The sequence below is a fragment of the Hyperolius riggenbachi genome, chromosome 12, assembly GCF_040937935.1.
Source record: "Hyperolius riggenbachi isolate aHypRig1 chromosome 12, aHypRig1.pri, whole genome shotgun sequence".
NCBI classification, from domain to species: domain Eukaryota; kingdom Metazoa; phylum Chordata; class Amphibia; order Anura; family Hyperoliidae; genus Hyperolius; species Hyperolius riggenbachi.
In genome coordinates, this window is record NC_090657.1 from 90,076,374 (window position 1) to 90,103,231 (window position 26,858).

General features: G+C 43.7%; 1 protein-coding gene across 4 annotated transcripts in view; it reads left to right on the forward strand.

The window, feature by feature from the left end:
* LOC137541041 (signal transducer and activator of transcription 5B) overlaps nucleotides 1-26,858 on the forward strand; it is a 349,270-nt gene that overhangs the window by 82,270 nt on the left and 240,142 nt on the right. For 2 of the 4 annotated variants that reach the window (XM_068262188.1, XM_068262187.1), the window contains one exon: nucleotides 10,807-10,875. The gene's annotated coding sequence lies outside the window, so the exon portion shown is untranslated. Of the gene's footprint in view, nucleotides 1-10,806; nucleotides 10,876-22,087; nucleotides 22,112-23,588; nucleotides 23,611-26,858 lie in introns of those variants that run through there. The other 2 variants (XM_068262190.1, XM_068262189.1) reach the window with 2 other exon arrangements.

Sequence of the window (26,858 nt, forward strand, 5' to 3'; positions counted from 1 at the left end):
ACTAGGATTTATAGTGAGAAACCATTGCTTAGATTTATGCACATTATACTTACATGACCCCCTCTTGGAGTACATTCCTAGAGTAAGTATATTGAGTATATTGAAAGGCAACATGGGCTTGTCCAGAGTTTTTTTTTGTTTTTTTTCATTAGATGCTTGTTTTATTTTGGTCAGTTTTGTGTTATCTTGTGTGACGTGAGCCGCCTGAATCTTTACCTTGGGAAATGTGTAGACCAGGGGGCCAATTAGGTAGATTGCGAAGGACTTCATGGTAGATCCCGACCCCACTACATTTTCCATTCTGTATATACAAGTGTGCTCCTAAAATTGTACATGGGTAGATCATTTTGACTTGCTAATTTTTTAAAGTAGCTCACAAGCTGAAAAAGTGTGGGCACCTCTGGTGTAGACGTTGAGGGGGCTCTCCCAAGCCAAGTGCTTTTCTTGTAAACAGCTGCTGATTAACCCTTCTTTTTCAGTAAACCTGTATGACTCTTGGTGAGTTTTTGTCGGTTTTGCTTTTGGCGTGATTGCATAGCGTCTGTCACATCATAACAGAACTTGGCACTCAGTATGAAAGTATTTATTTCACTCACTCATAATTACTGAGGTGGGGAACATAGTCTGCTGACTCTTTGTGCATTGTGTGCCGAAACATCTGAGGCTTCCTAGATTTGCCAATCCTGTAAACAGTGTCTGCAGCCTGGGGCAAAGGGCTGTATTGCTGTAGTGCTGGGAAGGTTTGCTCACCACTTATATCTGTGCAACAAACCAGTTAGGGACTGCCATATATAGGTGCAGTAGGGGCTATGGATAATTGTACCTTCATTTGAAGTCAAAAAGGACTAGTGTAAAAGTTTTTTTTGTTCTGGTCCCTTTCTAAATTCAACCTAAACTCAAACAGGAAAAAAAATATGTAGAATAGATAAGTCTGATAAAATGGCTTTAAAGAGAAACCGTAACCAATGATTGAACTTCATCCCAATCAATAGCTGATACCCCCTTTCCCATGAGAAAAGTATTCATTTTCTCAAACGAATCATCAGGGAGCTCTGTATGGCTGATTTTGTGGTGAAACACCTCCCACAGTGTGATGTCAGCGCCTCACAGCACTGAGGTCTTGACATCACACTGTGGGAGCCTTGTTGCATGTGGGAAATTACAGCTGTCACCAACTGCCAAAAATGCAAGCAGCATCTCCTTCCTGTGACATCACCTTCCAGCAGTAAAAATGTCACCATGTGATAAATGTCAGAATGCAAATGAGCAACACTGACTAAATCATTTATACATAATTATTGTAAAAATGAAGCACTTTTTTTTTTTTTTTACATTTTCACTGGAGTTCCTCCTTAAACTGCAGTTCACCTGCAGTCGAACTACGTTGACTTCTTCAGAACTGCGTTTAATCAACTTCATGTTTTACACTGCACAGAGTTAAACAGAACCTGAGCTGAAGTTCAAGTTAGGAAATACGTACTTACCGAAGAAGAGGGAAGGCTCTGGGTCCTATAGAGGATTCCTGTGTCTTCACTGCCAAAGCTTGCCGGGATCCTCTGTAAGATCTGGGCTGCACTCCTCTTCATGCTCGAGCGTGGCCGTGCTGCACGTGTATGCGCATGGCCTCACCTGCACAGTAGCATGGAGCTGCTTGGGCATGAGCACCTCTGGCTCACTGCGCCGGTGTACACTACACACGCAGGTGCAGTTATGATGAGTTAATTCCTGAAGTGGAGCGTGGCCCTGATCCTCAGTCCAATTAGCTCTTTGGTTTTTCTTTGGGGGTCCGTTTTCTGCAGAAGGGGGCCAGAGGATGGTGTGGGAATCTTCTATAGGATCCAGAGGCTTCCCTTTTCTTAGGTAAGTATGTGTTTCATAACCCGAGGTTCGGAGCGGTGCTTTTCGACGCTGCTAGATTTGGGCGCAGCCGGCGCCACCATAGACTATAAAGGGAATCGCAACTGAGCGGCGCTCAATGAGTAACGTCTGCGCAGTCAGAAGACTGAGCCGAGGTTGGTTAAAAAACAATAATTGGGCCTCCAGCAATCGCTGGAAACTGAATTATATCATTCCCCCACTATCCATGGCGGCCTGGAGGGGGAATAGTAATTAATATGGCCCAGACTTGTGCCGAAGCAGGATCAGCCATATACCGGCTTTATCCTGTGCTCAAGTCTACCGTCGCCGATTTCAAATGTATGCCCCGAGGTTCACCTCTAGTACACTTTAACTACACCGGCTTTTCATGCACCACTGGTAACTCATCTGTCTTTAGACAACTGGGTTCTATGTAAGCATCCGGAATCAGTTTCCTTGGCTCCTGACCCTGTAATCACTGTAAACCAACCACCGTGATCATATGGTTAGAATTGTAAAATGTGGTCTTGTCATTAAAGGCACAGCAGGATAAAAATGCACCCAGAGAATGATAAAATTAATTAACCACTTAACGACCGCCCCCAGCCGATGGGCGGCGGCAAAGACCGGTCCCAAACGACCGCAATACGCCCATCGGCGGGGGCGGCTGCGGGAGTGGCTATGCGGCGATCGCGTCATTCGTGACGCGATCAGCCGCCGGGGACTGGCTCCGCCCCCCGTTCGCCGTAACCCGCCGGCCGTTCGGAAGCGCCGGCGGGTTACTGGCATCCGGATCGCCGCTGCAACAGTGTATAATAGGCTTTGTAATGTATACAAAGCCTATTATACTGGCTGCCTCCTGCCCTGGTGGTCCCAGTGTCCGAGGGACCACCAGGGCAGGCTGCAGCCACCCTAGTCTGCACCCAAGCACACTGATTTCCCCCCCCCTGCCCCCTGATCGCCCACAGCACCCCTCAGACCCCCCCCTGCCCACCCCCCAGACCACTGTTTGCACCCAGTCACCCCCCTAATCACCCATCAATCACTCCCTGTCACTATCTGTCAACGCTATTTTTTTTTAAGTCCCTAATCTGCCCCCTACTCCCTCCTGATCACCCCCCCACCCCTCAGATTCTCCCCAGACCCCCCCCCAGACCCCCCCCCCCGTGTACTGTATGCATCTATCCCCCCTGATCACCTGTCAATCACCTGTCAATCACCTGTCAATCACCCGTCAATCACCCCCTGTCACTGCCACCCATCAATCAGCCCCTGATCTGCCCCTTGCGGGCAATCTGATCACCCCCCCACACCAATAGATCGCCCGCAGATCCGACATCAGATCACCTCCCAAATCCATTGTTTACATCTATTCTCTCCTCTAAACACCCACTAATTACCCATCAATAACCCCCATCACCACCTGTCACTGTTACCCATCAGATTAGACCCTAATCTGCCCCTTGCGGGCACCCAATCACCTGCCCACACGCTCAGATTGCCCTCAGACCCCCCCCCCTTATCAATTCGCCCGTGCAATATTTACATCTGTTCTCCCCTGTAATAACCCACTGATTACCTGTCAATCACCCATCAATCACCCCCTGTCACTGCCACCCATCAATCACCCCCTGTCACTGCCACCCATCAATCAGCCCCTAACCTGCCCCTTGCGGGCAATCTGATCACCCACCCACACCAATAGATCGCCCGCAGATCCGACATCAGATCACCTCCCAAATCCATTGTTTACATCTATTCTCTCCTCTAAACACCCACTAATTACCCATCAATCACCCCCATCACCACCTGTCACTGTTACCCATCAGATTAGACCCTAATCTGCCCCTTGCGGGCACCCAATCACCCGCCCACACCTCAGAACGCCCTCAGACCCCAGCCCTGATCACCTCGCCAGTGCATTGCTTGCATCTATTTCCCCCCTCTAATCACACCTTGAGACACCCATCAATCACCTCCTGTCACCCCCTAGCACACCTACCCATCAGATCAGGCCCTAATTTGCCCCGTGTGGGCTCCTGATCACTCGGCCAAACCCTCAGATCCCCCTCAGACCCCCTTCCGATCACCTCCCCAGTGCATTGATTGCATCTATTTTCCCCTCTAACCGCCCCCTGAGACACCCATCAATCACCTCCTGTCACCCCCCTAGCACTCCTATCCATCAGATCAGGCCCAATACATCCTGTCATCTAAGAGGCCACCCTGCTTATGACCGATTCCACAAAATTTGCCCCCTCATAGACCACCTGTCATCAAAATTTGCAGATGCTTATACCCCTGAACAGTCATTTTGAGAAATTTGGTTTCCAGACTACTCACAGTTTTGGGCCCGTAAAATGCCAGGGCAGTATAGGAACCCCACAAGTGACCCCATTTTAGAAAGAAGACACCCCAAGGTATTCTGTTAGGTGTATGATGAGTTCATAGAATATTTTATTTTTTGTCAAAAGTTAGCGGAAATTGGATTGTTATTGTTTTTTTCACAAAGTGTCATTTTTCACTAACTTGTGAGAAAAAATAAAATCTTCTATGAACTCACCATACCCCTAACGGAATACCTTGGGGTGTCTTCTTTCTAAAATGGGGTCACTTGTGGGGTTCCTATACTGCCCTGGCATTTTAGGGGCCCTAAACCGTGAGGAGTAGTCTAGAAAACAAATGCCTCAAAATGACCTGTGAATAGGACGTTGGGCCCCTTAGCGCACCTAGGCTGCAAAAAAGTGTCACACATGTGGTATCGCCATACTCAGGAGAAGTAGTATAATGTGTTTTGGGGTGTATTTTTACACATACCCATGCTGGGTGGGAGAAATCTCTCTGTAAATGGACAATTGTGTGTAAAACAAATAAAAAAATGTGTCATTTACAGAGATATTTCTCCCACCCAGCATGGTTATATGTAAAAATACACCACAAAACACATTATACTACTTCTTCTGAGTACGGCGATACCACATGTGTGACACTTTTTTGCAGCCTAACTGTGCTAAGGGGCCCAAAGTCCAATGAGTACCTTTAGGATTTCACAGGTCATTTTGAGACATTTGGGTTCAAGACTACTCCTCACGGTTTAGGGCCCCTAAAATGCCAGGGCAGTATAGGAACCCCACAAGTGACCCCATTTTAGAAAGAAGACACCCCAAGGTATTCTTTTAGGTGTATGATGAGTTCATAGAAGATTTTATTTTTTGTCACAAGTTAGCGGAAATTGATATGTATTGTTTTTTTTTTCACAAAGTGTCATTTTCCGCTAACTTGTGACAAAAAAAAAATCTTCTATGAACTCACCATACTCCTAACAGAATACCTTGGGGTGTCTTCTTTCTAAAATGGGGTCACTTGTGGGGTTCCTATACTGCCCTGGCATTTTAGGGGCCCTAAACCGTGAGGAGTAGTCTAGAATCCAAATGCCTCAAAATGACCTGTGAATAGGACGTTAGGCCCCTTAGCGCACCTAGGTTGCAAAAAAGTGTCACACATGTGGTATCGCCGTACTCAGAAGAAGTAGTATAATGTGTTTTGGGGTGTATTTTTATACATACCCATGCTGGGTGGGAGAAATCTCTCTGTAAATGGACAATTGTGTGTAAAAAAAATCAAATAATTGTCATTTACAGAGATATTTCTCCCACCCAGCATGGGTATGTGTAAAAATACACCCCAAAACACATTATACTACTTCTCCTGAGTACGGCGGTACCACATGTGTGGCACTTTTTTGCACCCTAAGTGCGCTAAGGGGCCCAAAGTCCAATGAGTACCTTTAGGATTTCACAGGTCATTTTGCCACATTTGGTTTCAAGACTACTCCTCACGGTTTAGGGCCCCTAAAATGCCAGGGCAGTATAGGAACCCCACAAATGACTCCATTTTAGAAAGAAGACACCCCAAGGTATTCCGTTAGGAGAATGGCGAGTTCATAGAAGATTTTATTTTTTGTCACAAGTTAGCGGAAAATGACACTTTGTGAAAAAAAACAATTAAAATCAATTTCCGCTAACTTGTGACAAAAAAAAAAAATCTTCTATGAACTCACCATACATCTAACGGAATACCTTGGGGTGTCTTCTTTCTAAAATGGGGTAATTTGTGGGGTTCCTATACTGTCCTGGCATTTTAGGGGCCCTAAACCGTGAGGAGTAGTCTTGAAACGAAATTTCTCAAAATGACCTGTGAAATCCTAAAGGTACTCATTGGACTTTGGGCCCCTTAGCGCAGTTAGGGTGCAAAAAAGTGCCACACATGTGGTATCGCCGTACTCAGGAGAAGTAGTATAATGTGTTTTGGGGTGTATTTTTCCACATACCCATGCTGAGTGGGAGAAATATCTCTATAAATAGACAATTGTGTGTAAAAAAAATAAAAAAATTGTCATTTACGGAGATATTTCTCCCACCCAGCATGTGTATGTGTAAAAATACACCCCAAAACACATTATACTACTTTTCCTGAGTACGGCAATACCACATGTGTGGCACTTTTTTGCGGCCTAACTGCGCTAAGGGGCCCAAAGTCCAATGAGCATCTTTAGGCTTTACAGGGGTGCTTACAATTAGGCACCCCCCAAATGCCAGGACAGTAAACACACCCCACAAATGACCCCATTCTGGAAAGTAGACACTTCAAGGTATTCAGAGAGGAGCATAGTGAGTCCGTGGCAGATTTCATTTTTTTTTGTCGCAAGTTAGAAGAAATGGAAACTTTTTTTTTTTTTTTTTTTTTGTCACAAACTGTCATTTTCCGCTAACTTGTGACAAAAAATAAAATCTTCTATGAACTCACCATGCCTCTCACTGAATACTTTGGGATGTCTTCTTTCCAAAATGGGGTCATTTGGGGGGTATTTGTACTATCCTGGAATTTTAGCCCCTCATGAAACATGACAGGTGCGCAGAAAAGTCAGAGATGCTTGAAAATGGGAAAATTCACTTTTGGCACCATAGTTTGTAAACGCTATAACTTTTACCCAATCCAATAAATATACACTGAATGTTTTTTTTTTTATCAAAGACATGTAGCAGAATAACTTTCGCGCTCAAATGTATAGGAAATTTTACTTTATTTGAAAAATGTCAGCACAGAAAGTTAAAAAAGTCATTTTTTTGACAAAATTCATGTCTTTTTTGATGAATATAATAAAAAGTAAAACTCGCAGCAGCAATCAAATAGCATCAAAAGAAAGCTGTATTAGTGACAAGAAAAGGAGGTAAAATTCATTTAGGTGGTAGGTTGTATGACCGAGCAATAAACCGTGAAAGCTGCAGTGGTCTGAATGGAGAAAAAGGCTCTGGTCCTTAAGGGGCGAAAAGACTGTGGTCCCGAAGTGGTTAAAAACAATAAAATAAAGTAAGTTTGAGGTGGCTTACCTCAATGGAGACGAATTCATATAAAATGAACTTTAATTGCCCTGGCAACGCGTTTCGTGGGTCTCTGCCCATTTCCTCAGGCCAAGTTGAGAGCCGAAGTTTGAGCGCCTTTGAGGTAAGCCACCTCAAACTTAAAGTGTGGGTTTTAAGTACAGTAACATGTACCGTATATCCTCGAGTATAAGCCGAGATTTTGGGTCCACAAAGTGGGGGTCTCGGTTTATACTCGAGTCACTTCATTTCTTCAAGTGTCCCCGAGTGCCTGCTCGACCCCCGCCATATACAGCATGTGCTGTATAATGTTGTGGCTTTATAGCACGTCAGTGGCTCATTTACCAGTATGTCAGCAGCTGCGGCTCCCCCCGCGCGTCTATTACCCCCCCTTGCTGGAGCGATGTGGTCCGGGCTGGCATAGCGCCGATGCACAGCATTCATTCACAGGACCAGGCTGCCTGAAGGAGTCTCATGTCTATGACGCCCTCTAGTGGCGCCCTTAACTGCGAGCGCCGCTGCAGGATGTCAGAGGTGAGATTTCTAAGGGCAGCCTGGTCCTGTGAATGGATGCCGTGCACCGCTACGCCAGCCTGGACCACATCGATGCGGGGGGGGGGGTAAAAGATGCCGGGGTAGCCACAGCTGCTGGCATGCTGGTAATTGAGCCAGTGACATGCTATATAGCCGCAACATTATTCAGCATTATTCAGGCGGGGACACAGGCGGAGGACTCGGAGTAGGTGCTAGGATGCTAGTAAATTGAAGGAACACAATGACTCTACCCATTTATGGCAGGAGACACAGGCAGGGGTCGAGCAGGCACTGGGGGCACATGTTATGCATGCTGACATATGTGTACATGATTCACCTGCACCATAATACCACCAGCATATGGTGTAGGGGGCACATATGTCATGCATGCTGATATATACATGATTCACCTCCACCATAATACCACCAGCATATGGTGGAGGGGGCATTCGTGATGTCATTAGCAGTAAAAAGTTTACATTCAGTCTGTAAACCTATTTCTTGTTATCTGCCGATGATTTTGTTCTGCTTTTCCTGTGTATGGTTGTGGCCGGTCATGGATGTGATGGTGGTGTAGTTGTGGCATTTCCTACCCCCGGCTTACACTCGGGACAAGCATTTTTTCCCCCTTTTTTTAGGTAAAAGTTACTCCTAAAAGGTAAAAGGTATTCTCTTAAAATTATTTTAGCTGAAAACTGAAAAAAAAAATGTTCTTCACTTTAAAATGCATATAAAATAAAATAATTCTTAGCAAAATGTACCACCCAAAGAAAGCCTAATTTGTGGCAAAAAAACAGTGTATAGATTATTTCAGTGTGATAAGTAGTAATAATATTATTGGCGAATGAATGGACGCAGCGCTGAAATGTGAAAATTGCTTTGGTGTTTAGGGTAAAAACCATTAAAGGTGAAGTGGTTAAATCAACTGTACTAACTTGTGAAGGTTGGTTTATAAATGAATTACCAGTTTTTACATTTTTAAAGGGACTCCGAGCAGTGCAGAAACTATGGAAAGATGCATATCATTTTAAAGCTCTCGTTCTCCTCTTTCCAATGATATATAAACCACCACCCTACGTCTTTTAGTTTTCGCTATTTTCGCGATTGAAATTGCAGCGGCCGCGATTTCGATCGCGAAAATAGAGAAAACTAAAAGGTGTAGGGCAACGATTTAGGTGTCGTCAGAAAGAGGAGAAAGAGAGCTTTAAAATGATATCCATCAAGCCATAGTTATATTGTATTACACAGGACGACACTTTCCCCAGTGTCAGCAGCTCCATTCTGCTGAATGCAGCTGCTGACTTTGACAAAAAGTCGCCCTGTGTAATACAATATAACTATGGAAAGATGGATATCATTTTAAAGCTCTTTCTCCTCTTTCTGACGACACCTAAATCGTTGCCCTACGCCTTTTAGTTTTCTCTATTTTCGCGATCGAAATCGTGGCCGCGGCAATTTCAATCGCGAAAATAGCGAAAACTAAAAGGCGTAGGGTGGCGGTTTATATATCATTGGAAAGAGGAGAAAGAGAGCTTTAAAATGATATGCATCTTTCCATAGTTTCTGCACTGCTCGGAGTCCCTTTAAACTTACTACAACTTAATAGTTTATATATCATCTGCATGTAACTAAAAATGTTGAGAACTGGGGGTCAATATTTATTTACAGCCTTGTGAACCTGGCCAATCCATGTTTTTCTGCTTATGTTTTTGCTTCAGTGTATTTGAATCGCACACCTGAAACAGGGATGCGACTAGCCTAGTCAGACTTTAGTCAGAGCCCCTGATCTGTTTTGTTAATCTGGACCAGTAGCTTGAAGTATTGGAGGCGCAAATCAGCAGGACAGCCTGGCAATCAGCACCAGAGCAAAGATCATCCAAAAGGCAACCTAGGCAGGTGCTTGGTGTGTCAAGGGGCCACTTGCCACGTTCTTTGACCTCTCTTCACTTCAAATGACCTGAAGGACCACAAGAGGGGCCCAAATCTACTAACTTGTCTTGGGCCCCATTAAAGGATACCAGATGTGAAATAAAGTAGAGAAACGGGGAAAGCAGGCATATAGAGTTGTTTTTCCTGATGCCTACCGCTCCCTACGTTCTCCTTTCTGCCCCCCGTATCCTAACTAAATGCCCCTCCGGCAGCCTCTTCGCTGTCGCCGAAGTTGGGCACTACTACGCAGGCGCTGGCCGGGCTGTGAACGTCCTACAGTGCAAATCTGTGGCAGGGAGCGGCTGTGCATATGTATGATGTCATGCGCATGACGTAGTGACGTCCCACACATGCACAGAGTGCTTCCGACCGTGGGCGCGCATTGTAGGACACGTCGACTCCGACATCTGGTATCCTTTAAAGCTCAGTCAACACTTGTCAGGTTGCAGATCGGAATGCGTTTTAAACAGATAATTTTTTTAAAACTGATTTTTCTAAAAACTGATTCCTTTTCAAAATGTTGTGCTTTTGCAGCATACGTTTCCAGTCCGTTTAAACATATGTCAAAAACGTGTCCTTCCTTCATGTGTGTTTCTATTGGATAAGATGTCCGCAAAGATGACGCTGAGGGAGGAGGAGGCAGTAGGCAATCCGCTTTGGCATCTGTTTTGTGTGCAAAGTTCTGTGTGTGAAGGGAGATACGTTTTTGTGTTGCCTTTCATTGCCTCCGTGGGTATCCGGGCTGCGGGAAAAAGTGCAAAGTCCGGACTCTCTGTTTAATTCTCATGCACGGATTCCACGGATCCGGTTTTTGACCACAGTGAAGACGGACACTATTTATTTTTATTGGGATCTGTAGCTCCGTTTTTGTCCATGTCAAAAAACGTATAACACATATACGGTTCTTGAACAAGTGTGAACCGGCCCTAAATCTTAATCCATCTCTGATCAGCACGGTTTAAAATACACATGGTAGCTTAGTACTAGTACTAGTACCCACTTGACAATCCTAATGGCTATCATCAGTTTGAAGTTATGCTTGCTTTTATGTTTTAACTAAAGGAGTAAAATTATAGTAACTAACTACAGTTTTCTTCCAAAACAGGAATTACGGCCATATTGATTTTCACAGTAACTTCTTCAGGAAAATAGAAGCGATAACAGCCAAATAAAGGTACAGCCATATTTTCATTTATTATCATTATCCAGGTGTCAGCCCATCTTCACCTGAGTGTGAAGGGATGGTACCGTAGAAGTTCAGACTGTTATTGATTTATGTTCCTATACAGTGACAATGATGTACCAGGTCAGGGTAATCTGGAAAGTATTCACATCACATCACTTATCAATATTTTATGTTACAGCCTTATTCAAAAATTGAATAAATTCATTTTTTTCCTCAGAATTCTACACATAACAACCCCCCCCCCCCCAAAAAAAGTTTTTACTTGAGGTTTTGACACATTTATTAAAAATAAAAAACTTTAGAAATCTCATGTACATAAGTATTCTCAGCCTTTGCTCAATACTTTGTTGAGGAACCTTTGGCAGCAATTATAGCCACAAGTCTTTTTGAAAATGCCACAAGCTTGGCACACCATCATTGACCAGTTTCACCCATTCCTCTTTGCAGCACCTCTCAAGCTCCATCAGTTTGAATGGGAAGCAATCGGTGCACAGCGATTTTCAAGATCTCTCCAGAGATGTTTAATTGGATTCAAGTCTGGACTCTTAGTGGGTTGCTCAAGGACATTCAGAGAGTTGTCCTGGAACCACTACTTTAATATCTTGGCTGTGTGCTTGGGGTCGTCATCCTGCTGAAAGATGAACCGTCACCCCAGTCTTGAGTTTAAGTGCGCTTTAGATAAGGTTTTCATCCAGGGTGTCTTTGTAAGTTGCTGCAGTCATCTTTCCCTTTATCCTTACTATTCTCCCAGTTCCTGCTGCTGAAAAACATCCCTGCAGCATGATGCTGTCACCACCATGTTTCACTGTAGGGATGGTATCGACCTGATGATGAGCGGTGCCTGGTTTCCTCCAAATGTGAAGCCTGGCATTCCCACCAAAGAGTTCAATCTTTGTCTCATAAGACCTGAGAATTTTTTTTCTCATGGTCAGAGTCCTTCAGGTGCCTTTTGGCAAATTCTAGATGGGCTGCCATGTGCCTTTTACCAAGGAGTGGCTTCCATCTTGCCACTTTACCATACAGGCCTGATTGGTGGATTGCTGCAAAGATGGTAGTCTTTCTGGAAGGGTCTCCTTTCTCCACAGAGGACCACTGGAGCTTTGATAGAATGGCCATTGAGTTCTTGGTCACCTCCCTGACTAAGGTCCTTCTCCCCCGATTGCTCAGTTTAGATGGCTGGCCAGCTCTATGAAAGTGGTTTAGAATTTCTTCTACTTACAGATGATGGAGGCCACTGTGCTCATTGGGACCTTCAAAGCAGCAGTGCTTTTTCTGTTAACTTCTCCAGATTTGTGCCTCGAGATAATCCTGTCTCAGAGACTTACAGACCATTCCTTTGACTTAACGCTTGGTGTTTGCTCTGACGTGAACATTCATTTATGACCACTTATATAGACAGGTGTGTGCCTTTGCAAATCATGTCCAATCAACTGAATTTACCACAGACGGACTCCAATTAAGCTGCAGAAACATCTCAAGGGCAATCGGCATGCATCTGAGCTAAATTTTGAGCTTCATGGCAAAGGTTGTGAATAATTATGTACTTGTGGTTTCTCATTTTTTTATTTTTAATAAATGTGCAAAAACCTCAAACTTTTTTTCATGTTGTTGTCATGGGGTGTTGTGTGTAGAATCCTGAGGGGAAAAAATGACTTAACAAAATGTGGAAAAAGTGATGCGCTGTGAATACTTTTAGGATGCGGGAGAAATAAATTATTTTATTGAAAACACTGTGTAAAATAAAATAGACTTCTTTTATATCCTCTCGTGTGTTAACAATGGTGAGCTGCCTTTGCCAGACAACATATCATGTTTAAAGATGACACGGTGTCCTTGAAGCTGTAATTCAAATCACCTGTTTCTCTGCTTATCTCCCAAGTCGTTCAAATACGAGTTAGCTAGCTGGCTGTAGAGCAAAGCTGTAGTTCACTCTTCCAGATTATACCTTGTTAGTAAAGGTGTATAGGGGATTATACTTTTACTCGCACAATTCTCAGATTTGATGAGGTTGTTCCAGAGCAATTCCCTCAAAGATCTGTGCACACAGGGCTGCGAGCAGTGTGTGAGTTTTTTTTTCTCCTCTGTACTGAGCCATTACCTGACTAGACCAACACTTTCCCCTCTGCTTCCTCTGTGGGCAGAGTTTGCTCTGTGTTCATGGTTAAAGACTGGCTGATGCCCTCTCTTAGCTCCTCCCTTACTGCCTCCTGTTGAGGATGATGAGATAGGGGAGGAGTTTAAACAGAACATATTTCTATTCACATGCTATTGAATCCAACCAATCCGCATGCACAGGAAGTCGGTAATGCGATCCTAGTCGGTCAGGTAGTGAAAAAAATGAGTAGTCCAAAAAAGGTTTGTGTGCAAAATGTTGTGCTTTGCAAATTATATGTTCCAAACAATATGCATTTCAAAAAAAAAATTGTATATACATGAACTACAGCTTCTTTAGCTGATGACTTCTGAAGGAGAGTGTATCATTTACAAATATTATATTTGTAGAGTTCTTAATCTAGTGACCCTCTCTAAGTGTCAGTTGACCTCTTGTCTCTTCCTGGCAGATCTGTGCTTACCTGCTGTGTAGTTTTGCTTCTCCTGCTGCATTCTGCGTAATGTTGAATACTTGAGTAATCCGACATTCGGTGAGATTCCCTCATAGCAGATACTTGAGGAGGTGAAACTGGAATTGGGTTGCAGTGATCTCGCTGCCATGTGCCTAATAATACACAGTAACTTGCTAATCTGTGTGACTGAACCAACTAATGTTCACCAGTTCAGCCAAGCATTAGACAGCTTTCTTTTTGATTTTCTTTGGAAAATAAATCTAGCAGGATGATTATTTTATAAACCACCAACAAAGTAAAATACAAACATGGGGTACAAAATAATACAGACAATCGTATACACCAATATATAAAATACGGAGTTGGTGCAAAATACGAAATCAGTGCAAAATACAAAATTGGTAATTACAGTGACAAAATGAATATGACTAAATGTGTAACAAATTCCACAACACAAAAGGGTGAGAGAACCCCGCCCTTGTGAGCTTACAATCTAAAGGAATGGGGGGGCAAGAGTTGGGGTAGAATATAATATTCATACATTGAGGCAGTGTGTTTTTGGTTCTCTAATAGGAGTACAACTTGGCCAGAGGTCAAAGGGGAGCTGGTCTAAGGTAGAGCGTATGCTTGATGGAAAAAGTGAGTTTTAAAGGGTATATTTAAAGATATCAAAGTATGGAGAGTGACGGATGTGCTGTGGCAGGGGATTCCAGAGGAGAGGTGAAGCATGTGTGAAATCTTGCATACGTGAATATGAGGAGATTCTTCTAGTGGAGGACAAAAGGAGGCCATGTGCAGAGCTGAGAGTGCGGTTGGGTTGGTATCTGGAAACTAGTAAGGAGATGTACAAATGAGAGATTGATTGTGGAGAGCTTTGTAGGTTACAGTTAAGCGTTTGAACTGGATCCTCTGGTTAATTGGTAGCCAATGAAGAGCTTGACAGAGAGGAGCAGCAGAGCAAGAGCAAAAAGAAAGATGAGTCAGGCAGTCGAGTTCGGTACAGATTGGAATAGTGCCAGTCTGTTACTTGGTAGTTCACAAAAACACGAATCGGCTGATTTCGGCGCGCGGCTCTGAGAGCCCAGCGCCGAAACTGGGTGTCGTCATAGCAGAAGTGCAGCAACAAGGTCCAGTACTGGTTAAATACTGTATGTGTATCTGCTTTTTAATGTGTTTGGATAGAAAAATGCAAATTTGACATAGATAGAAGCGTACAAGTTTTATTTTTTCTTATGTGAATACTAAAACACATGGGAATGAGCCCATTGATTAACATGGACTGTTAATTTTAATACCTTTCCATATAGCAGGGAGCCACACAAATAATAAAAAAGGACAAAGTGTGCATGAGGCTTCCTAGAGTAAGCTTGTCAGTATAATGTAATACCTTCTTTATTACACTGAAATGTAAGACTAAATACAATTGCAATTTCAATGGCAGTGTTTGGAACACCAGGTTAAAGGAAACCTCAGGTATTTAAAAAAAAATCTACTTACCTGGGGCTTCCTCCAGCCCCTGGCAGCTTATGTGTCCCTTGCCGCAGCTCCGCTCCTATCTGGTCTCCTGGGGTACCCTCCGTTGCAGCCGCTGACCTGGCGACGTCTCGCAGTCACCCTCCTGCTGCCAGCAGGATTCTGCACCTGCACAGAAAGCCCCTGGATATGTGGGCTCGATCTTGAGCGGTGTGGGCCCGTGTGCAGGCTCATAAGCCGCCCACCTCACCAGGTCAGCGACTGCAACGGAGGGGATCTCGGGAGACCATCTGGGAGTGGAGCTCCGGCAAGGGACAGATCCACTACCAGGGCCTGGAGGAAGCCCTAGGTAAGTAGATGTATTTTTTTTTTAACGCCTGATATTTCCTTTATGGTATCCTTGAACCAAGTATGGTGTCCCCCCCCCCCCCTCCCCCCATGTCTTTAATGATATTTTACCTGCGGTGCTATGACATCTGTCACAGCACCATTTCCCCTCCCCCACCACTTCTCCAGAGCCCACTGTGGTCCCTGCGCTGAGAATTTGTTAAAATAGCACACATAGCCAGCATGATTTCATGTGCCAAATATATAACGTCAATGTCCATAATCTGAATTGTTGTGGTAACTATGAAAATGTGGATGTAGTGGGATAAATCCTGTAAGCGTTTTGATGTTTTAAGATATGAACTGTCTAGTAATCGTATATAGTAGTCGTATGTAGAGCAATGGTGGGGCGAAATTTCGCATCGACATTCGCAATTACGCATCGTAATCGTAATGCGAAATTTCATAGACAATTGTAATTAATTTCGTATGTAACAGTAGTATTTCAAAATTTCGTGTAATTTTGTGCTGAATTTAGAGGTTAATAGCAAAGCCCCCACACATGGTGTTGCTACCAAATTTGCGACATATGTTAAGCAGAATAGTGGGTACAAGTCATAAAAAGGATTTTTCAAAAAGACGTTTTGTAGTTTTTGAGAAACAGTTTTAAAAATGCAAAGAAAAATGGTTTTAACTAATTTTTCTAAGTTTAAAAACATTTTTTACTTGCATTTTTAAATTCGAGTTTCTGAAAAAGTATAAGGTCTTTTTGCTAAATGCTTTTTTTTTACTTGTACCCACGATTCCTCTTAACATATATAGCAATGTTGGTGTCAATAGCATGTATGGGGGCTTTGCTATTTACCAGGGCTGTGGAGTCGGAGTCGGAGCAATTTTGGGTGCCTGGAGTTGGAGTCAGGGAAAAAAATGCTCCGACTCCTAATGAATTTAAAGAGAATTTCCAACCTAGAATTGAACTTTATGCCAATCAGTAGCTGATACCCCCTTTTACATGAGAAATATAATGCTTTTCACAAACAGACCATCAGGGGGCGTTGTATGACTGATTTTGTGCTCAAACCCCTCCCACAAGAAGCTCTGAGTACTGCGGTACTCTGGGCAAACTGCCACAATGTAACAATGTTCACAGACAGGAATTAGCTGTTTACAGCTGTCTCTAACAGCCAAAACAGCTAGGAGCAGCTACATAACCTGCCCACAGTAACCATGTCACCATGTAATGTCAGAATGTAAATCGGGGAGAGGAAAGATTTTACAATGAGCAAACACTGACTAAATCATTTATACATAATTATGGTAAAAAATAAAGCACTTTTTTACTACATTATTTTCACTGGAGTTCCTCTTTAAACTGCAATTAAAATAGAAAATATGATAAAATGTTCTATTTCTCAGATAAGTCATCATAAATAATTTATACATACAGTAAAAGTTGTGCTTAGTGCACAAAAATGAAATAAACCAATCAAAATTAGTTACTTGCTTCAATAAAGCAGTCCCCGTATTTTTAAAGTGAGATATACATATCTGATTGTGACTGTACAGTATATATGATGTGTACACAGAAATCTCTTATATATGTTACGGCCAGAACCCGAAGTTTGGCCACTTCTAGTTCTGGCCGGCCACTTCGGGTTCTGGCCGGCCAATGCGCGAAGTGGCCGCTGCGCTGCGGCCAATGTGAGGAATGGAATGAATCCTGTAACATTCATGTATCTTCTGACCGCAGCGCAGCGGCCAAACGTATCGCAACTTAGTTATTTTAATGAAATTAAGCCGGCGGCAATGAAACAGATGAAGCCGCCGGCTTTTTCTCTGCCTCTCTCTCTCTCCTTCCTCTCCCCGCCTCTCTCTCCTTCTCTTATTATGGGCAGCACTCGTGTCCCCCCTTCAGAGTCGTTCGTCGCGCCAGGGAGAGCAGAGCGGGGAGGCTGCAGACATCGCTTCTGCCAGCACCCCGCTCTGCAGGAACGGCAGGCTTCCCTGGTGCGACGAACGACTCTGGAGGGGGACACGTAGTGCTGCCAATAATAAGAGAAGGAGAGAGAGGCGGGGGGGAGGAGAGAGAAAGAGGCAGAGAAAAAGCCGCCGGCTTAATTTCATTAAAATAACTAAGTTGCGATAGGTTTGGCCGCTGCGCTGGGGCCAGAATATACATGAATGTTACAGGATTCATTCCATTCCTCACATTGGCCGCAGCGCAGCGGCCACTTCGCACATTGGCCGGCCAGAACCCGAAGTGGCCGGCCAGAACTAGAAGTGGCCAAACTTCGGGTTCTGGCCGTAACATATATACTAAATAACATCTATGTTGTAAGAATAAAGCCTGATGTGTAGCCATGTCACTAATAGAGATGGTCAATGAGATGGAAATAGTTCTGCGCTGATGCTGGTTTATGAAAATGTATGTACTCTCTTTGCTCATGAAATCAAATAATTTGATATGTTGTTAAAATTTGGTTTGGTGACTATGAATTAAATGGTACCTGAGGATGAAAATAAGTTTTATACATACCTGGGGCTTTCTCCAGCCCCCTTTAGGCCAATCAGTCCCTCGCTGTCGTCCTCCACCACCTGGATCTTCTGCTATGTGTCCTGGTAATTCAACCAGTCAGCGAAGTCCGGCCAAGTGCCGCTCCTACAGCCAGGAGCATTCTGCACCTGCGCAATAGTGCTGCGCAGGTGTAGTACGCTCCCGGCGGCAGAGTGTGTGCATGCGCACTACGCCAGACTGGCTCAACTACCTGGACTCATAGCATAAGATCCAGGTGGCGGAGGAGGAGGACAGCGAGGGACTGATTAGCCTGAAGGGGGCTGGAGGAAGCCCCAGGTATGTATAAAACTTTAATTTCATCTGTCTCAGGTTTACTTTGTTACTCAGTAGTACTTTACTCTACATATGCTCTCCCCACAGAGCTGCAGGGAATCCACTGAGAATGTTGTGCACATTGAACACAGAGGTGTTGTCTATCACCCATAAACCTGGTTCAGATTGTGCATGAAGAATGTGTAATAGAGGAAGAATTGCCTCATTCTCCTGCAGAGTACCTGCACATCACTCTTACCTGTACCCACAGTCACATTGCCTAGGGCCTGATCCATGTTCAGATGTGTAATAGATAAAGAATCTCCTTTTTCCCCTGCAGAGTACCTGCACATCATTCTTACATGTATCCACAGTCACATTGCCTAGGGCCTGATCCCAGTTCAGATGTGTAATAGAGGTCCCCTGCAGAGTACCTGCACATCACTCTTACATATATCCACAGTTACATTGCCTAGGGCCTGATAGATGTTCTTTGTTACGGCCTGTACCTTTTACAAGTACACTTACCAAGGGCTAGTTTTAGTTGTCTTTTAAAATTCCTAAGCATTGGCAGTTAAGAGACGAATTTCATGTTACATACTTTCAATCAACAAGATTGTAATATGCAAATTAGAAGACTCTGAGTTGAGTAGTCGATGGAATCCTAAACTGAGGAGTCGGAGTCGGTGGATTTTTGTACCGACTCCACAGCCCTGCTATTCACTGCTATAGACGGCAAGAAATTACGCGAAATTTCGTGAAATTTTATGCTAAATTACGAATGACTATACGAAATCACTTGAATTTGTGAACAAATCGTAATTACGTAAAAGCGTAATTGCGAAATGTATGCAAAATTTTGCAAAATCGTACTCTTATTGTTTTTTTTTTTTTTTAATAAAAATCCCTGTTTCTTTAAAACCCTTTCCTTACCTCCCTCCCCACAGCCAGCCAATTGCGGCGATCGGCTGTCATAGGCTTCTGCCTATGAGAGCCGATCGCTCTCTTGTCCCCAGTGCAGCGCTGCTGCTGATCGCAGCACTGCACAGTTTAAATAGACGGCGTGATCGCCATCTAACAGTCTGCTCGGAGACTGAAGAGGGGGCGGAGCTCCGCCCTCCGAGCATGAGATGCACGCACAGTGTGCGCGCGCGCGATCTCATGCAAATTGCAGCCCCAGGACTTTACGGCAATCGGCGTTAGGCGGTCCTGGGGCTGGCGCCACGGCCATGCCCATCGGCGTGACGCGGTCAGAAACAGGTTAATGAATAAAGAAAATTCAGAAAGAGATTAGAAACTGAATACTAAGTGTGTCTTGAATTTCTCTCTCAGCATTGATAGAATATCACATCTTGGGATAGGTTGGGGATCTCCCATAGCAACCAAAGTGATCAAACATTAAAGTGGATCCGAGATGAAAACTAACTATAACAATAACTTGTCTATATATCTTATCTAAAGTTTAGATCGTTTACTCAGCAAATCTAGCTGCAAACTGCTTCAACAGTTTATGATTATCTATTCCTGTGATACAGTGAGAGCGGCCATGTTCTGTTTGTCACATTACACACAGGTAAGCTGATCTGTATCTCCCACACCCCTCTCCTCCCTCCTCCCCTCTGCCTCTTAAATCTCTGGCTAGTAACCTCCTCCTCCTCCTGCCCAGACTGAGCTCCCATAAGCCCTTGCTACTAAGGCTGAGAGTGCCAAGGCTCTCTGGAGAAGCTGTGGGTGAGGCTTTTTTTTAGTTTAAATGGAATTAGAGTATCAAAACAAAACAAAAAAAAGTATATTCTGGTGTATAAGACTACTTTTTAACCATTGAAAATCTTCTGAAAAGTCAGGGGTCACCTTATACGCCGGGTAATACGCCCTATTCTCTTACCGCGCCTCAGATCTCGCTGCTGAGGACTGTAGTGAAGCAGCGCAGGCGCACATTTGCGAGATTTGAGAGGCAGAGGAGGAGGTAAGCAGGATACAAGGGTGAGCCAGGAGGATGAAAGAGGCGTGTTTTATGGGCACATCGCCATCTATTCTTCCATACTGCTCTGATAAACGGGGAGACAGGGACAAAAGTTGGGGGGTCGTCTTATACGCCAGAATATACAATATTTGGCTTGAGGAATTCTCTATAAACTATATGAAAGGAACACAATTATGCAATGAGTAAAAGTTTATCTTGGATCCACTTTAAAGGGAAGGTTCAGGGAGGGAGGTAAAAAAATAAAAATCAATATCCACTTACCTGGGGCTTCCTCCAGCCCATGGAAGGCAGGAGGTGCCCTCGCCGCCGCTCCGCAGGCTCCCGGTGGCCGACCCGACCTGGCCAGGCCGGCTGCCAGGTCGGGCTCTGCTGCGCTCCAAGGCCTGGCACTTCTGCGTCACACGCGGGCACGCTGACGTCATCGGACGTGCGCCTGCGCAGTACAGCCTGGCGGACGTCCGATGACGTCAGCGCGCCCGCGTGGGACGCAGAAGTGCCAGGCGTTGGAGCGCAGCAGAGCCCGACCTGGCAGCCGTCCTGGCCAGGTCGGGTCGGCCACCGGAGACCACCGGGAGCCTGCAGAGCGGCGGCGAGGGCACCTCCTGCCTGCCACGGGCTGGAGGAATCCCCAGGTAAGTGGATATTGATTTTTATTTTTTTACCTCCCTCCCTGAACCTTCCCTTCTAAAGGATATCAGAGGCAAGTTTAAAAATCTATCTTAAATAATGGAGGCTTCTTTCAACCCCTAAAAGTCACCTGTGTCCTTAGCTGCAGCTCCGGGCTTCTCCTGGTTCCCACTGGCCGACTCTGAAGTATCACCGACCTTTGATAGGTCGTGTCTTCTGCACATGCATGCACCCGTGTCATCTGGAGCCTGCTCTTTTGGTGACGCGGACTCTCCCTCGCCACAAGCTCTTGAGCCACATTAATAGAGGGCAGAGTTGGATATCTCGCCACCTGCCCTCAGATGCTGGCTTTTGCCCTTGATAAAAGTGTAAGAGTGAATTTTGATCCGTGTCTGGACTTGTTTTTCTAAAGCCAGAATGCTTGTTTTTAGGTAAAGGGAAAAAGGTAGAACTTTGGTCAGGTTTTCTTTTTTGTTCCTCGTGATATTTGTTAGCATTAGTAGTAATGTGCAAAAAATGATCTAACTAGCACTAACCCCAGCCAAGAGGCAGAAATGAGAATTAGAAGTTGTGTTAAAGTGATCTGAGTACCAGAATTATAAAAAAAAAAAAAAAAAAAAAAAAAGCGGTAAGGTATATAATGGTGTATGCTTTTGGGCTCTGGCCCCTGGTCTGTACCAGATAAGCCATCTTCTCTACCAGATTGGCAGCTTCTGCTGGCTTTTATAATTCCTGGCAGTGTCTTTTAGGCAGGTGCTTCAAATACTGAAGTAGTATCTCCGCCACGGCTACACTCCTACCAGAAATGTATTTACAATGCGAGAGGGCAGCAGGTTGAAACACTTCGGCAGTATTGTTGTGTGGAGACCAAAAAAATGGTGAGAAATAAATTCCAGTGAAGAGCATTTCAAGTTTGCGAATAGAAGTTTATGTGCTTTCATCCTTGCAATAGGAAGTTACTCCTACTTCTTAATGGCAACTGTATTCCTGAATTTAGCTATACCTACCTATTTAATAATACAATGCCAGGATTTGTTTAGCTGTAAAAATGCAAATTGACAGTTGGCATTTCTTATGCTGGGTACACACTGTAAGATTTTCCGTGCAATTTTGCTACCCGATTGTTTTTCCTGCACAATTTCTGCGCTCGACACTCTTATCTTTATTCGTTTTTCTTATCTTTTTGCATTCACCGCTATGAGAAGTCGAGCGCGGAAACGATCGGGAGCAATATCGGACATGACGGATTTTATTTATCAGATCTATCGCACGGAAAATCGTACCTTGTGTATTAGGGATAAGGTACTTATATAAATGACATCGGCCCTCATTTATCTAGGCAAGAGTGGTCCTGAGGACATCGGTCACTCTTCCAGTCCCTCTACTGTCTAGAATTCAAAGAGAGGGCAACATAGATATAAGGTAAGAAGGAAAGAACTGTGTGTAGTCCCCAGACCTGCAGTTTTCTAGTACATTGCTTTGGATGAACACTCTGCTTTTTGGGCATCAAAGTGCTCCGCCCCTCATCTTCTTATATTTCTTTAGGCTGCATTTGGCTTTTACAGCAGTGTTTCCTTCAACACATCACAAAAGTGCATCTATGCTAAATATGAGTTTAGGGAAAAATGTGATTTTAGTTGCCTTTTCGTATACCTTGCACAGTTGATTAAGACTGGTCTATTCTTCTTTCATAGCTATTGTGTATCTTGAAGATAAACACTTAGTTTAAAAGGAACCTGACCTATGGAAGCTGCCATATTTGTTTCCATTTAAATAATACCAGTTGCCATGGCAGTCCTGTTGATCTGTCTGGTCAATAGGGTTTAAATCACACATCTGAAACAAGGTATGCAGCTAATCTTCTCAGATTTGTCATAGACCTCTCATCTGCATTGTAGACTTGTAAAGAGAGAAACACATGGAGATCCGGGAGCCCAATCTGGCGCAATATCGTTAGGTCACCAGGATAATCTAAAAAGACAACAAGAAGTACACTCACAAAGATGGGCTGCTCTGTGAGGCAACCACTCCTCTGCACATGTGGGGAGGTTACCGCCTCCACTCGGCCTTGAATAATTGCGGTCGCTGCTCCAAAAAAGGATTTTGTGGACTAAGGTGGACCTTGATCCTATCCTATGGGCTTAAACAATAAATTCTATCTCTCTCTCTCTCTCTCTCTCTCTCTCTCTCTCTCTCTCTCTCTCTCTCTCTCATATAATTAATTTCTCTAGGTAGTATCCCAATAATAATCTGGATGGTGTCCTACCTTAGAGGTGTCATATTCTAGACAAAGGCGATTGTAGTTCAGGATACAATTCAAACTATTTTATTTAGCACTTGACAAAGCGTTTCTCGGCATAAGCCGGTTTCTTAGGTCAATAATCATGCCTGATGTGACAACAGTTAGGATTCCGGACGCCATGCATCTGCATTTTTGTTCAGGGTCTGTGACTTAGTGTTAGAGGCAGAGGATCAACAGGACAGCCAGTCAATGTGCATTATATAAAAGGAAATAAACATGTCGGCCTCAATATACCTCTCACATCATGTTCCCTTTAAATAATAGGAAAGTGTGCACCAGCATCTGACAAGGTGGCTGCTAGGACTACACACAGCATTGCTTGGGCCATCCTGTATCTGCCATGCAGCCACTGCTCGGTAGCACTGATGAGCTGTGTGAACTCTGTGTGTGGTGGGTTATGTGTCAGCAGTTTGCTGTGTGGGAGACTAGCCGTTACTGCTGCAGTTATTGGAGAAAGGGCAGATGTCAGAAAACCTATGCTGATGTGATTTCCAAAATAAGATTAGTGATAGTGAAACTTGCTTGCTTCTGCTGCGAGGTTGAAGGTCTGAAAACAAGATCACAAGTGTGTTTGCTTGATCATCCTTGTGTTTGTGCTTGTGGCGACAGCATGTTCAAGGTACAGTGTGTCTCAAAAGAAATATTTGTTTAGTGACCATTGTCAGTCTTAATTTAGCTATGTGTATAAAGCGTATTAGAGTGGAATAGAGTTATCAGTTTCAACCTCGCATGAGCAAGAGGTAACAATCATAATACTGTACATCGTTTCAAGAATAATTTGAACAAGCACTCCATTGCTCTATGCCTTTGAAATTCAGGTCTTTATCTAGAACAGATTGCTTATAGCACACTTGTAGCTTATTAATGTTACACATTGTGGCTTCAGGCTTCTTTATGCCTTCATCTGTGCAAGTTATGGACTGGATATGGCTTTTATGTACCTCATTTCAGGTGTCCTTGAAATATAAACTCCAAAAGAGTTGAGACTGTGTAATATGTAAATAACTGCAGATTGCGATGATGGGCAAATCTTTTTAACTCTACACCTACCGGTAATTAAAAAAAAATACAAATTTTGCATTTGAGTTTCTGCTGGTGGCATCACTTGTGGACTTAGCATGCTCTCCACCATTAGATGGCTCTCCTCTTTTAGGGAACTGTGCAGTTCTTCGGCTCACCTGCAGGTGGAGCTCTGTGAACAGTGTGAACGGTAACGTGACCAACGTGTATAGCATTTAAAGTGTACCTGAGACTAGCGCAATTGCATGATTTAAACTTACCTAAGGCTTCCTCCAGCCCCATAAGGATAGTGAGCTGTATCACTGTCGCCCTAGGCCAGCTGTGCTCTTTTGTGCATGCATGTCCCAGCCGCACATGCGCCCTGTGCTTTCTCTTGCACTTCCAGCAGAGGCTGGATGGAGCAATATTCGACTGATCGGTAGAATACTGTTACGGGGGCTGGCAGCCCTGGAACTAGAGGACAGGGAAGCTTGATGGGACCCAGAGCCTTTCCTCTCCATAGATAAGTATCTGTTTTGTTGTTTTTTTTTACTTCAGTTTATTTTGGCTTGAATTTAAATATGATACTAGAAGCAAGTTAAAAAAAATTCAGCACAAGCAAGAATTAGTGATTAGAATTGATTAGGTTAATGGACAATAGATCAATAATTTATTGGAGGCTGAATCTCCCAGGAGTAAAGATGGAGAGAGATACACCACGTTTTCACTAGAACAGGCAATCAGTGCAGTAATGTATGAGTTATGTTTATCAGTGTGAAATATGATCATCTTATATTTCATCATTCAATGATTCAAAGACTATGGGGACTTTAAGCAAGGTTATATTGGATGGTCGTGATCTTTAGGCCCATAGGTGAGACAGAATTAAAAACTGATTTGATTCTGTACTGGAAATCACTGCATGGACTCAGGAACACTTCCAAAAATTAGTTCATCTCTACATCAAAAAATGTATAAGCTTGTCCAAAAACACCTTCTCTGGAAATCATGAAAAGGCCATCCTCCCAATTAATAAGGAGAAAAGACCATTAACTTTATCAGCGCACAGTTCCAAAGCCAACATCTGTGATGGTATTGGGGCGCATCAGTGCACTTTAGGTAGCTCATGCATCTGGGAAGACATTCTTGTTGCTTTGCATTTCAGATTTGAGTAGCATATTCTTCCATCCATATTTTGTCTTTTTTTGGAGAATGCCTTGCTATTGCTACCAAAATGGTGCCAAACCTCACTTTATTCTGCATTTATTGCTAATTTGTGGTATTATGAAAAAAATAATAAAACCGTGGAGACTCTGAGCTGTTGAGCAGCTTAAAATCTTCGACGCCGAACAAAAATGGGACAAACCTTTTACTTTAAAATGTACAGTAATTGGCTTCCTCAATTTCTAAAAGTTACGTGTTAAAAGTTTAAAAGTTAAATTTAAAATGTAAGTGTTATTGTCAGGAACCGGCCCCACGGCATACCTGCAGATACGGTTCCCGACTGGGGGTTTTGACCAGATCGCGAGGGGAAGCAGCCTTATTCAAGCTAACACAAGGCTTTCACCCCTCAAAAACACTTCTCACTGCCACCACTAGCTGCTGCTAGACACTTCAACAATTCCCAATTTGCTGTTGAGTATTTGGGTCAGCTTCACGCTTAGGCCAAATACGGGAACGCCACACACACAACACAATCACACAGTAGCAAGGCACAATCAGGCACTGAACTTGCAACGCAAATTTCACTGCAGTCTCCCTCTAGGCTATGAGCTGTTAGTACATCAGAAGTCAAACTTATTAAATTATTTAATATTCCAGAAATAAGTGGAACAGTGCAGAAAGTAATATATACAAAAGATTTACAAAAACAAAGTAAAAATTACAAAGACACACAAGACAGTTGGCAAAAATAAAAACGGGAATCAAATGTTACCAGTACGAGGTCTAACTTGGTTGTGGGAGGGCACGAATTTCTGATTCGATCATGATCATCTCCAGCTATGCACTACCTCCAGGAGAAGATGATTTGTGACTTTCTTAGGCCGACTTATATAGTCTGATTTGTAGCCCGGGGGTACAAGTCAAGATATTTAATTTCCTCAGAAGATTTGCACAGAACGCTTGTCATATCCTTGCTGGCTGTGATATGCAAACTTCAAAGGTTCCTGTCCCACTTTTTTGAACTTTGCAAACTTCAGTTAGTCCGATTGTATATTGGGTCAACCGGGCTGTTCACATGCATACAAAGTTCAAAGAAGTGCAACACCTTTTCAGCAGATTCAGGACAAAAGAGGGGGTTGTTATGTAATTACCTTTTTCCTTGCTGGAGACCGCAGTGTCCAGAGGAACTAAATGCTAATGTACTTCACACTGCCATAAAGACAATCACATTAGCAGCTTCCTTGAGCCAGGTGACAATTATACCCCCCAAAACCAGACGGCTTCTGGACATGCATAGACATCTGAAATAGTACACAGCCAACAGAAAAATGAAAAATATGCTTCTGTATTATCCCAGTATTACAAACAGCTGCTATATCATGACAGTTATCAGAAGAAATGTGGCAATAATCAAGTCCCTATTGCATTTTGTTAAACAGTGGGATGAAGTAAAGGCTGGGAGCTAGACAATGCGTGATACCACTCAAACCACCTTACCTGACGAGGAGCTGATCTAGTTGGCTGCCAAGCCATAAAGTTTACTGTTAAAACATAAAGGCTCCACTTGACTGGAGGTAAAAACTTTAGCTTTGTTCAAAGATCCATAAAACTATAGACATTAAGTGAACAGGTTAAGGCTGGGAGCAGTGTTTGTCCTCACAGCTCAGGACACCAGCTTTTGGTTGTAAAAGCTTAGTTGATGGA